Raw genomic sequence first — 13,468 nt, 5'->3', positions numbered from 1 at the left:
AAACTGTTGATTTATTTGTTAAGAGTCAACTAGTATTAACAAATTCATTTCTATTAGGAGTTTCATTATCTTTTAGAAATAATTGTATTGTCAGGACGTTTATTTTTTTTGTTATCTTTTTCAAATATATTGGCTAAATTTACTGTATAAAATTAAAAAATATTATTAATTTTTAAATTATTTTTATTTATAAAATTAAATAAAAATATATTAGTGATTAATGTGTCACATAAATATTTTCTGGAGAGAGATTATTGATAGAGAAACTAATTAGTTTTACAAAATTAAATATTAAAAAACAAAATAAATATTTCTTTTATTGAGAATCTCATAAATTTTCAAAAAAATTATTAAAAATTGAAATGTGTATTCACTCTAGATTTATTCTTTAGATATCTCTTTGATTTTAAAATTTATTAATATGTATGTATATAAATAAAGTGATAAAAGAAAACTAATATTTTTTAATAATAATAATAACAATAATAATAGTAATATAGATTTGATTTATTTGTAATATTCTTTATATAAGAGAAAATATGATAGGTAAAATATTTTTTAGTCAAATTTGAATTTAAATCTCAATTAACCGAGAGAATTAAATAGTCATAAATTTCTATTTAAATCTCTATTTAATTAATGTTGACCAGAATAAATCATAAAATTTCCTGAACTAGTAATCACTTAAGGACATAGGTTAGAGTTGTTGTTAATAAAATTTTTTAAAATTGTTTATTTTAATAAATGAATAATAAATATCTTGAAATTTTAAACTTTATACCTTTTTAATCAAATTTTTTTAAACGAAAATCTTAAAATGTGCTCTTATAATTTATAAAGCACGGACACTTTGTTGAGTTGTCGTATGTGTCAGACACATTTCGGACACGACATTCACCGACATTCATCCGACATGCGTGTCTGCTGTGTCCAACTGTGTCTTAATAAAAAGTAAAAAAAATTTTCTCCAGACATGCTTTGACACACCTAAATGCGATCAAATATCAGTGTGTCCAGTCTTATTCTTAACATATATTCTTAAAATAAATTTAGATATAGTATATACTATTATTTATTAAAACAAAAAATATTTTAAATACTTGATATAATTAAAATAAGACATTAAAAATAATCAAAAAACTTAATTTATATTTTAATATCAATAAAATATCAAAATAACATTACGATTTATTTAAAAAATACTTTATATTTTATATGTATATATACGTGTCTCTGTCTCTTATAAGATTTTAAAATTTGTGTGTCGGCGTGTCTAGTGTTGTGTCGTGTCCTGTAACCGTATCAATGTCTGTGCATCATAGCTTATAACACATATTAGTTAAATCCATAATATAATGTATAATCTAAAATTTATTGGTAACTAGTTGTGATTAATTTATGCAATAGTAAGTAAGATCTTTTTAATGATATACTTTTAGTAGGAAGAGGTTTAGGGTTTATTCGAGTGAATTTTTAAGAAAAATTTTTTTGAATGATTTTTTTTTTAAGATGTACAGAAAAGTAAAAGTAATTTCATATTTAGATATTTTATGTAATTTTTTTTATTTATCAATTATGTTTGGGCATAATAATATAAAAATATTTATTTATTTATTTATTTATTATGTAAAAAATATCTTTTTTTAAGAAAAAAGATCTTTTAAAAAAATATAAATTGTAATTTCTTAAAAAAGATTTTTTTTCTAATGCTTTTACTTTTACTATTAAAAATTTATCAAATACGCTAGAAAATAAAAAATATATTTTTTCATTAAAAAAAATCTTATTTTATCAATTTAATAGCATCCAAACAAATACTTATTCATGATAATGTAATAAATAATTATTTAGATTTAGGAGGGATTAATCCTCAAATTTACGTGTGAAAAATAATTCATTCTTTAAATTAGTTCTTAATTAAAAGATTTTATTAGTCATATTAATTCCTATGAAATACAATCGTAAGTCAAATCAATATTTTAAAATTTAACATATTAATAATTTATGGAGGTTTAAAGTACATAAATTACAAATAAACCCTCTCCTTTTAAAATTAATTTCCGTTAATATTTGATGATTTTTTTAATTGAGGTTTGTCTTATTTCAAAATAATAATGTTTGGTCAATATGTCTTATTTTATAAAGAATTGTGTTTTCTTTTGTAAAAATAGATAAAAATCTAAGTGAGTCTTTACTGTAATTCCAATCTAGTATATAACTATAAACCATCACAAATTTTACATCCTTGACCTATTGACCATGATAAATAACAAATTATTCAATTTTAAGAATTTTATTATTGGATATTTTATTTTATAATTGTATTAGGTATATATTAAAATTAGCGTATTAGTATAAAATACACAAAAAATAAATTAAATTATAAATAATATATTTATATACAAATATATAATAATTAATTTGGTAACCGCTTTTTAATATGCACGTAGCATTTTTTATTTTATATCATATTTAAGCCACAAGCCACACATATATATCTCTAATAAAAAATGTTATTTATACATTAAAATTATTTACTAAAATCAGTTAATAATATATTTATATATAAATATATGTGTGATTTAATTTATTTTAATATGTATTTATATTTTAACATATATTTTATATTAATAATAAATTTTAGTCACTAATTTTAATTAGTATACACGTAGCATAATCTATCTCTAATATATGTTGATCAATAGTATTACATTTGTAATGATATTTTGCATATATTAGTTACTAGTTTTGTTTTTCACCATCAATGACATTGTGGCATTCGTCTTTTGTACTTGCATTATTATTGTCTAATGCTGCATTATTATAATAAATACTGAATTCTTAATCTCGGGATATATTCCAACAACTCTAGGTGCATCCAATGCAATTGATATAAACTCTTGAAAAGTAATTATTGAAAATTTTTCTAAAAGAGACTCCAAAAATAAAATCGAGTTTCTTTAAAAAATTCCAATTTGATGTTAGTATGTCTTCGACAAATAATAATAATAATAATAATAATAATAATAATAATAATTTTATTATTATTTTAAAATTTAACTTATTCTATTACTACTAGAAAAATTAATATTAGCGACGGCAAAATATCCGTTAGTTATCTTATTATTGATAATTTTTGAACTTATTTGACCAATTTTGTGACTGTAAAAAATAATCATTATTAATAAAATAATCTCATTAACTGTTGGTAAAACAGTTTTGCTGATAATTTTATTTTTATTTTTACGGATGGCTATAGCGTTGATATTGACAAAATATTAAAAAAAAATTAAAATTATCACTTGTAAATTTATTTCTTTATTTAATAATTCCATGGTAATATATATATATATATATATATATATATATATATATATATATATATATATAAGATCACATAAATTTTGGTTCTTGATGACAATATCGAAGGAGATTAAATTTAATCACTTGACATTAGTACTGTATACTTTCTAAGAAGATCGAGTTGTTCGTTACTGATCTAAAAAAAGAACACACAAATTTTAACCTTCATAAGTCATAACAAATTATTAAATTTCAAGATTTTTATTATTAAAATATAGGTAAACTAATATAGCATTATTTCTAATGGTTTGCATCTAGGTACTAGTTTTCCTTTTGACCATCTATGACATAGTGGCCTTCTTGTTTTGTGCTTGCATTGTTATTCTCTAACTTTGCACATGTACATCTGCCATTATTACACGCAGGAAAGAGTGGATAACATGCATTTATTAGATAATTGCAACCACCAGGGCAATCCTTTTGAGGCATCACATTTGTTGGTGTTGTTGGAAGACCAAATCCTACCCAAAAAAAAAATTTAAAAATTAAAAATAAAAATGATAGTCATATATAATATATTTGGAACATCATGGTAGAAAATTTAAAATGTTTTAACAAACACACAGAGGAAGAAAACAAATGGATGTGTCTGGAATTCTGGATTGGCTTTTAAAACGTTTCTCCTTTTTTTTTTTTAAGATTTTTTATTAAAAAAATAAAGTCGCTCACCAAATCTAATTATAAATAGGTTCATGATTTTTGTAAATAAAGAGAGTACATATAGATCTATTCGTAGAGAGACCTATGTATCTTCTATTTACAAAAGTCACAAATTTAATTATATTTAATTTGATAAAGAATTTATTTATTTTTTGTGATAAAAAATCAAAAATTTATTTATCTTTTTCTCTCTACGCTAGACTCCTGTGTTGTAGTCTCAATTTTGAGATTGAAAAAAAGTAGTTAACAGAATTATTTTAAGAGACACAATCACAAAATATAAACAAAACTAGTAGGTTTCTAGTAAAATGATTATTTAGATATCGAAAAAAAAAACACATATAATAAGATGAAAAAAAAATACCATTGGTGGCTACTAAAACGAGAAGAATCATTACAAATGATATCTTGATTGTAATCCTCACCATCTTTCTTAATTTTTTGAACTAAAAAGTAAAGTCTAGGTTGGAGTCACAAATAAAATATTTTGTGTTTTGATGGCTTCCATTAGGGCCTTTTGATGCAAATTTATAGAGTTGGATGAATGCCAAAAATTAACAATAAATTATATTATATCATACATAAAATATTTAACTTTGAAGTTGTTTTAATAATCTACTTTCTTCAATAAATCAGATATATATTGAATGTGATCATAAATAATATAGTAATAATTAAATCTACCAACAAATATATTGGCTATTATCACACTATAAAATAAATTAAATATAAAGGCTATTAACACTTATAAATCTATAAAATCGGTCTGTCTTTGATTCGTATAAGGGTTTACTTATCAAATAAACTTAAAATATGAACAAAAAATATTTATAAAATGGACCTAGCATCACTTAAAAGAATCATGAAAAATAATCAACTTACTTTATTATCAATGAGAACCATTTTCATGTAAGTCGTCTTGTTCTTATTAAATTTGGATGGGACTTTTCATAACCTTATATTTAATTTTGTTAAATAATTATATATATATTACGGTAGTTTTTCTTAATATATATACATATACATAAATAAATTTATACATATACAAAAATAAAAAAATATACAAATTATATTTTATTAAACTCCATGTTATCAGTTATTAAAAATATTTAAATTCATATATTAATTATTTTTTATTATAATTATTTTGTTATATATATATATGATTATTTTTTATTCTACAATCGTACATAATTTTTTATTTTTTATATCTATATATATTCCTCAATCTCGACCTTATTCATAAGCATATTAACAGTTTTTTTCTAATAGTGATGTTTTAATTTTTCGTTTTTTTACATATCTTTCTTCTTCTTTTTTAAATAGTGATATTTTAATATTTCTTTTTTTAAATACATTTTTCTTAATAATTACATTACTAATCTGAAATATAAAATGAGAAAAAAAGGTGATACATATATCCAAGAAATAAAATAAACTTAAAAATCAGAAAAAAAATTTAATATTAAAAAATGTAAAAATAATATATTAAAAAAGAATAGTTGTAATATATAAATTGAGTCAACAATTTAAATTTTTCTAAAATTAATTTAATTAAATACTAATATTAGAAATAAATTACTTAAATAATATTTAATCTATTCTAGTTCTTAGACACGTATAGATTAGAGTCATTCTCGTAACGACAACTAACTGAAACAATATCGTAAGTTCGAGCATTTAGAATTTGTGCAAAATTCATACCATTTCCTTGTTCTTTGAAAACCTTATGTATCCCTGATAGAGTTGAATCGGAATTCCTTTTACGAAAAAAAAGGTTACGGAGGTGGCTTTGATGTGTTGGAAACTAAAATCCAAAAGTCACTATTTATATTTGAGTGTGACACCCATTAAACCCTAAAGGCCAAATAAAATAGTATCTCTGATTTTATTCTCATTTAATTCTAAATTAAAAGTAATAATGATTTATTTAATTCAGTATTTATGATAATAAATGAGATGACCATTATATAACTCATTTAATGTAAAATAGCTTAATTTGTGATTATAATTAATATATGTATTACCTATAAATAGATTAGAAAATAATAATTTCGTAACAAAATAATCATTCAATTTGAATTAAAATTAATTGATTGATAGAAATTATAATAAATTGTATGATATTTAAATAATTAACCAAATTAATTAGTTGATATAATTAATTTATTATAATAAATTGAATTTAATGAGTAAAAAGAAATAAATCGAAAAATACCATTAGAAACATGCCATGACAATTTTATCATTAAGTACAGAAATTTAATTTTTATATAATAGAATAGATATTTGCAGATTATTATATTAAACATAGACTAAAAATACACACTAAACAAAATAAAAGCATCAATGGTAAAATAATCTAAAAAATCACTTAAATTAAAAAAGAACCTGTGATGAATTATAATAAATCTATATATGAGAAGTAAAAGTAAAATAAACAATAAAAAATAAGGTAAAAAGAGCAATTAAAAAAGTAAAAGAAGATAGAAAAGATAATGCGTGGAGTAAATAAAAAATGTATTGTAATAAAAGATTAATATAATTAATTAATACAAAGGATGAAAGAGAAAAATCAAAATACGATCTTATTAAAAAAATTTCAAAAAAATATTTTAAAGAAGAACCTATTAATTAACTTTTATAAAAATATTACAAAAAATTTAAATTATTTTTAAATAAAATAATAATACCCTTAAGAATTATTAATCAAAATAAATAAAAAATAATTAATATAAAACAAAATCATAGAAAAATATTAGCAAAATTAAGATAAAAAATAAAAATATAAAATTACAAATATTTTACCTGAAGTACAAAATAGAGAGAAAGAAAAGGGATAAATAAAATAATAAAAAATAAATTAAATTAATTGAGTTCATTTATTTCATTGCTTTATATATTATTTATTAAATAATTTAATATTTATCTCGATCAAATTAAATAATAAATTAGTTATAATTAATTTGATTTAATGAATCAAATAAATTTAAAATAATTTGATATTTACTCTAATTAAATTAAATATTTGAAGTTATGATTAATGTAATTTAATGAATCAAATAAAATATTAAATGATGAAATATTTATCCTAATAAAATCAAATTACATAATTGATTAGTTATAATTAATACAATTGAATGAATTAAATACATTAAATTAAAAAATAATTTAGTTAATTTGTGTCTTAAGGACACATTTTAAAAATATTTATTTTTTAACAATTTTTATAAAATATTTTTTATAATAATTTTAACCTATGGTCTAAAGGCATAGTTATAATAACCCATTAAAAAGTACTTAATTAGTTAATACAAATAATTAGTATAATTGATTTAGTTCAATAAATTAAAAGAAAAAAATGTAAAAGAAAGAAATAAAGAGAAAGTGAAATTATAAAAATGTGTAGCCATTAAAAAATAATAAAAAATTCCCTTTTAATTTTTTATTTATTAATTATTAATTTATTATAATTAATTTCACAACATTTATTATACGTTATTCATCTTACAAATTAATACAATCAATTAATTGATATCAATTATCTATAATTAATTATAATTGATATAACTCATTTCGCTATATACTTTCTAAATAAATAATTAAAAATGCACGTCTCAATTTTTTGTTAAAGTAGAATAAAATAAAATACATAAATTGAGTAGATATAAATCTAGAAATTATAAAATTTTATTAACAACTCAAATAAACTAGTAACATAAAACTAAATTTAATGTCTATTTTAAAAAAAATTACTGACCTTTTATTCTTTTAATTATAAATAATTTAAATAAAATAATACCCTATAACTTATTTTGTTATTTATTTTAAGTAATAACATTTTATTTTTTTAATTATTTGCTTGTTTTATTTATCATTTATGCTTTCAATCAATTATATTAATAAACAAATAAACTAAATTAACTTCGGTTATACTTGAACTATTCAACAATTCAACATAATCTTTTTAATTTGGGATTAACTACTAACGATAAAAAATAAAAAATTTAGAGTAATTTAATATTATGAACATTAATTATTATTGTGAAATAACCTAAAATCAGAATGCAATTTATTTTTAAAGAAATAATCAAGTATTATTGTTAATTATGAAATAACCTAAAATCATAATACATTTTATTTTTAAAGAAATAGTCATCCATTAATATCTATAAATAAAAACTATCATCAAAATGTTTTGATTAAAAATATGAGGGGTTAATTACTATTTATTATTAATAATATATCGATTATATCAAAAAATAAAAATATAATTATTCGCAAAGAATAAAACTACATACATAGGGAATTTAAAAAATAAATATCGTTAAGTAATTATGTTTTTTTAATAAATAGTAAAAAAATTAAATATCATAAACTATAATATTTTAAAATAATCCTTTTAAGTTGTTATGTTTGGCATGGTTTATTTGTATATCATTTAAATTGACATTATTTTTAATTATAATAATTATTTGTCCTTAATAATTATTGTTAGAATTTAATAATTTTTCATGCCTTACCATAATTATCTATAAAAAAACATATATATCCTGAAAAATTATTAAATAAATTTATTCTTTTAGATCTATTTTCACATTAAAAAAATTTTTGTTCTGTCTTTTTTAATTGTTATTATGTTATTAGAATTGTTAAATAATATTAAAAAAAATTTTTAAAAATAAAAATAGCGATGGCACCTTGAATAATTAATTCAATAAAATTAAATTTAAACGAATAAGATGATTCAATAAATTATACAAATAATAGCATATTTATAAATATTAATAATGAAAATAGTTTCACTAATATAAATTATCAATACAATAATTATATAAAAAAATAACTAATTACATAATTGCATAATTTTTAAAATCCTATATAGTTGAATCTAATGGACAAATAAAAAATATCTATATGATAATGTCCTAATATTTTAGCATACTATAAATCATATTATAAATTTATATATCATATTATAATTTTAAGTCTACCCCTTAAACACATTATAACATAAATTATCTAAAAAGATACACCAAATTAACGAATATCACATGGGTCACAACATACATTCTAAATTGTCACGATATAAAAAGAGCATCAATACAGAGAAATTAATGAGTATAACTAAAATAAAGAGCAACAAAGAGGTATACAAAAAAATAATAATAAAGAGAATTAATAAAAACATTAACATATAAACCACATACATGAACAATATATATATATATATATATATATATATATATATATATGAATTGAAGTACACATGACAAAATAGAATATTACAAAACAAAATTATAGTAAGATTATTTAAAAATAACGTAAAGATGACACATCTTTTTTGTATCAGAAGCTAAAAAAAAGTATGCGTCTAATAATAAGCAATTAAAATAAACAAAAATTTTAAAAAAATATAAAAAATGAAATATATCAATAAAGATAAAAGAAACAAAAAAATAAATTACAAAAATTGTACCTTAAACACGAGAGAGAGAGAAAAGGAGGGAGGGAGAGAAAAGAGAGAATGAGTAAAAAATATTTGATCTTGTATAAATAGATGATATTGAAAAAAATAAACTAATTAAATTAATTCATATATTTCGTTATCATATTTATTATTTATTAAATAATTTGTAATTTACTCCAATCAAATCAAATAATTAATATAATTAATCAATTCATATAAATTATAATAAATGGTAAAATTTGAATGTCTAATCAAATTAATTAATTGATATAATTAATTAATTATAATTGATTTGCTTTAACGAATTAAATGAAATAAATTAAGAAACACCTCAAGAGTATGCCACATCATTCCTTCATTAAGTGCAAAAATTTTATTTTTATATAATAGAATAGATAGATAGATAATAAAGATATTTTCTTAAATTGGTATAATTATGCAATATTCATTAAATATTAATTGTAATATTATAATATAATTATAATAAAGATATTTTTTAAAATAATTTTATTTAGAGAAATATAAATTGGTTATTAATAATCAGTGCCATTATCATATTATTATTATTATTATTATTATTATTATTATTATTATTATTATTATTATTATTATTATTATTATTATTATTATTATTATTATTATTATTATTATTATCAGTATAAATAAAATGATTAAAAATATTTTTGATTGATAATTGATAAGTAGTTGAATAATGCATTAAAAATTGATTCTATTTATAACTATAATAAATATATTTTTCTAAATTAGTATAATTATGCATTATTACTTAAATACAAATTATGGTATAATTATAATATAGATATTTTTATAGAATAAATTTAGAAGAGAAAATAGTGCATTCATTTTGGCGGAAAAAAGGATTCATAAGAAATTGACACCTCACTTAGCTTCTATTAGTTGGGAGAAAATCCAATTTTAGTATATTAAGTAGATAAGTAGATTATATTCTATTCATAGATTAACCACTATCAAAATTGAGTATGTTCTCTCATTAAATCATTATTCATATTTTTAGTAAATTATCTTTTTTCAAAATTAATTATTTTTAAAATTAATGCTAAAATATATTATTTCCCCAAATTATTTGCCGCTTTGGTAATTTTTTACAAATCCAATATTTGTCTTTTTTAAGAAAAATTTATAAGTCAATGATTAATTAATGATCATGTTAGCAATAATTGAATGTGATTTGTATTTTTCGTATAACATTTTGAGTTATTGACTCTAAATAAGTTTAGTTTAATAGATTTATTCTTTAGAATTCCCTTAATTTTAAATTTTGTTAATATGTATGCATATAAATAAAGTGATAAAAGAAAAAATATTTTATAATAATAATAATAATAATAATAATAATAATAATAATAATAATATAGATTTGATTTATTTGTAATACTCTTTATATAAGAGAAAATATATTTGATAAAATATCTTTTGGTCAAATTTGAATCTAAGTCTTAATTAACCGAGAGAATAGTCAATTGTAAAATCTGCGAATTTATAAAGAATTAGTCAATAAATTAATTATTATTTAAAAATATTAGAAAATTAAAATTTTTAATTTAGAATGGAAGAAATAATTAAAATATAATATTTTACACTAATTTAAAAATTTTGCTTTAAGATTGAGTCGAACAGACTGAATTTATTGAACCAGACCCAAAATAGACCCAAAACTTAACCTGACACCACGCTAATATGTGGCTTCGGCCACTCTTCTCCAAAAAGAAAGGGAATCACGTTGAATGCTAGACATAAGGGGGAAGAAAGTGTGAAACCCCAAACATTATTCACCACAACATTAAATCGTCCATAACTTTTGATCCGGAATTCCAATTGATAAACCGTCAGCAGCCACGTGTTCATCTTGAAATTATCTACAAAATTCACAAAATAATTTGGTAAGAAAATCTCAAAATCTTACTTATCTTTTTCTTTATTTAATTCAAAATTTGGGGGTTTTGAGTTTGATAGATTATGTGATTTTGATGTTTTAGGCTTGAGTTAGCTTGAGAAAATTATTAGATTTTATTCATTTGATGCGTGAGTAAGGTAAGAACTCTCAAACCCTTGTGAATTCTTTGATTATATGAGTTTAGATATTGAGCTTGTGTATGTGGATGTAATAATATGAATTAGGAAGTGTATATGTGAATTGGAGTATATTTGTGGAAATTAGAAGCTTGGGTTGTGATTTGGTTGCTGGGATCTTGGTGGTGGCCTAGAGGCTGAGACTCTATCAAATTGAGGTGTCTTTGGGTTTAGGGAGAAATCGGTCACGGTATGGTTTTGGTTTCTCGTATGTAGTATATGATGTGTCGTGAAAATTTAGGCTAGATGACCCTAAGATAGGTTGTATGGTATGTATGGTTGAGGATTAATGACTTGTGTTGATAATTGTTATTTTGACAGTTGAAATGTATATTAAAAGATTGACGATGGTAAATGTTGAGTAATAATGATGATGAGATTGTGTGATGATAATGAATTATGAAATGATGTTGCATAGAGAGGATTATGTATGGTTTGTATTGAAAATTGTTGAGAGTAATTTGGTTAGCAGTTATTGATAACGAATAATGATAATGATTATGAGTATGGGGTTGTAATGGTTGTGAAAAGAGGTTATGTGTTTTGAGGTTTTGGTAGAAAAAGAAGATTGGTGTTGTTTTTGTAAAAACTGATTTTTGGACCAATTTCGGCGAGTCATAACTTGGCTTCCAGATCCTCAATTTTTGTCAAACTTGATTTAAATAAAAATTGGGTCCATGAAGTTTATGTCGTTCAAAGAACGGATAAAAAAATATTTTAAAACGAAAGAGTTATGTGTGTTTAAAGTTTGGTACACAAAAAGTGAATTCTGCAACTTTGCTGATTTTTGGAGGGAAATGGAGGCATGCGTACGTGACTGGCACACGCGATGCGGATGGTGGGCATTGCCCAGGCGTCTCACGTACGCAGAGCAGTCCACATATGCAAACCCTCGCTTTTTACACCCCTACGTATGATGGACACACTCACGCGACACAGGATTTCATTTCAAGTTCGCATCCCCGCGTAAGCAGGATGGGAGATTTTCAAGGCCGCGTACGCGGCTATATAAGGCGCGTACACAAGTCCCTGTTTTCGGAGAACATGTGATTTTTTTATGTTTTACTAATCATCAAGCTTTCCAACCTCTTTTGCCTATTCTTTTTGGTCCAATACCTTGCTTTGGAGCTTAGGAAGGATAGTAGACCCATAGAAAAAAGTTGAGAAAAGAAGAACTTGAGTTAGAAAGTTATAAATGAAGAACTTGATATTAAATGAGCTGAGGAAGTGTGGGAGGTGAGTATGAGATGTATGAGGTTGAAATGATGCCGATTAATTGAAAATGATGAATTATTATTGAAATATGATTGATAATTAAATAATTATGATTAATTGAGAAAGTGCAGAAATGTTGCGAGTATGCCGGAGATGCATATATGAGTTAATGAATGAATATTATAATTGAGGCCTGATTGAGATTGTTGATGATGAGTATGCTTGAGTTTTCTCTCTGTTGTAAAGTGTGTCGGACACTATATCTCATGAGCGTGTCGGACACTATATCCCAAGAGCGTGGTGGACGCTATATCCCAAGAGTGTGGGAGCACTTTACCCTGGAAAGTGTGTTGGGCACTATATCCCATGAGTGTGACAGACACTATATCCCGAGAATGTGGTGGGCGCTATATCCTAAGAGTGTGGGAACACTTTAACCCAGAAAATGCGACTGACACTGTATCCCAAGAGTGTGACGGACACTATATCCCAAGAGTGTGGCGGCATGTCAGAGAGACGATATCCTGGTTAGCTACTGAGTGTGTCAGATTTTGGCAAAGTAACCAACACATGAGCTCACGTCCAATAGAAAAGGCATACATCATATGCATATGTGTGTTTTGTTTGATTTTGTATTAATTGGGCTTG

The 13,468-nt window shown here is 21.9% G+C and overlaps 1 long non-coding RNA gene across 1 annotated transcript; it reads right to left on the bottom strand.

The window, feature by feature from the left end:
- Nucleotides 1-3,545: 3,545 nt before the first annotated feature.
- LOC148581829 (uncharacterized) lies at nt 3,546-4,518 on the bottom strand. The gene is made up of 2 exons (XR_015892428.1): nt 4,388-4,518; nt 3,546-3,824 (listed from the first exon to the last, which is right to left on the bottom strand). It is a non-coding gene; the product is annotated as an uncharacterized LOC148581829 (long non-coding RNA).
- Nucleotides 4,519-13,468: the final 8,950 nt, after the last annotated feature.

The sequence above is a fragment of the Arachis ipaensis genome, chromosome B10 (genome assembly GCF_059453495.1).
Source record: "Arachis ipaensis isolate K30076 ecotype BB chromosome B10, ASM5945349v1, whole genome shotgun sequence".
Lineage (NCBI taxonomy): Eukaryota > Viridiplantae > Streptophyta > Magnoliopsida > Fabales > Fabaceae > Arachis > Arachis ipaensis.
This window is presented reverse-complemented; position numbering and strand designations above follow the sequence as displayed.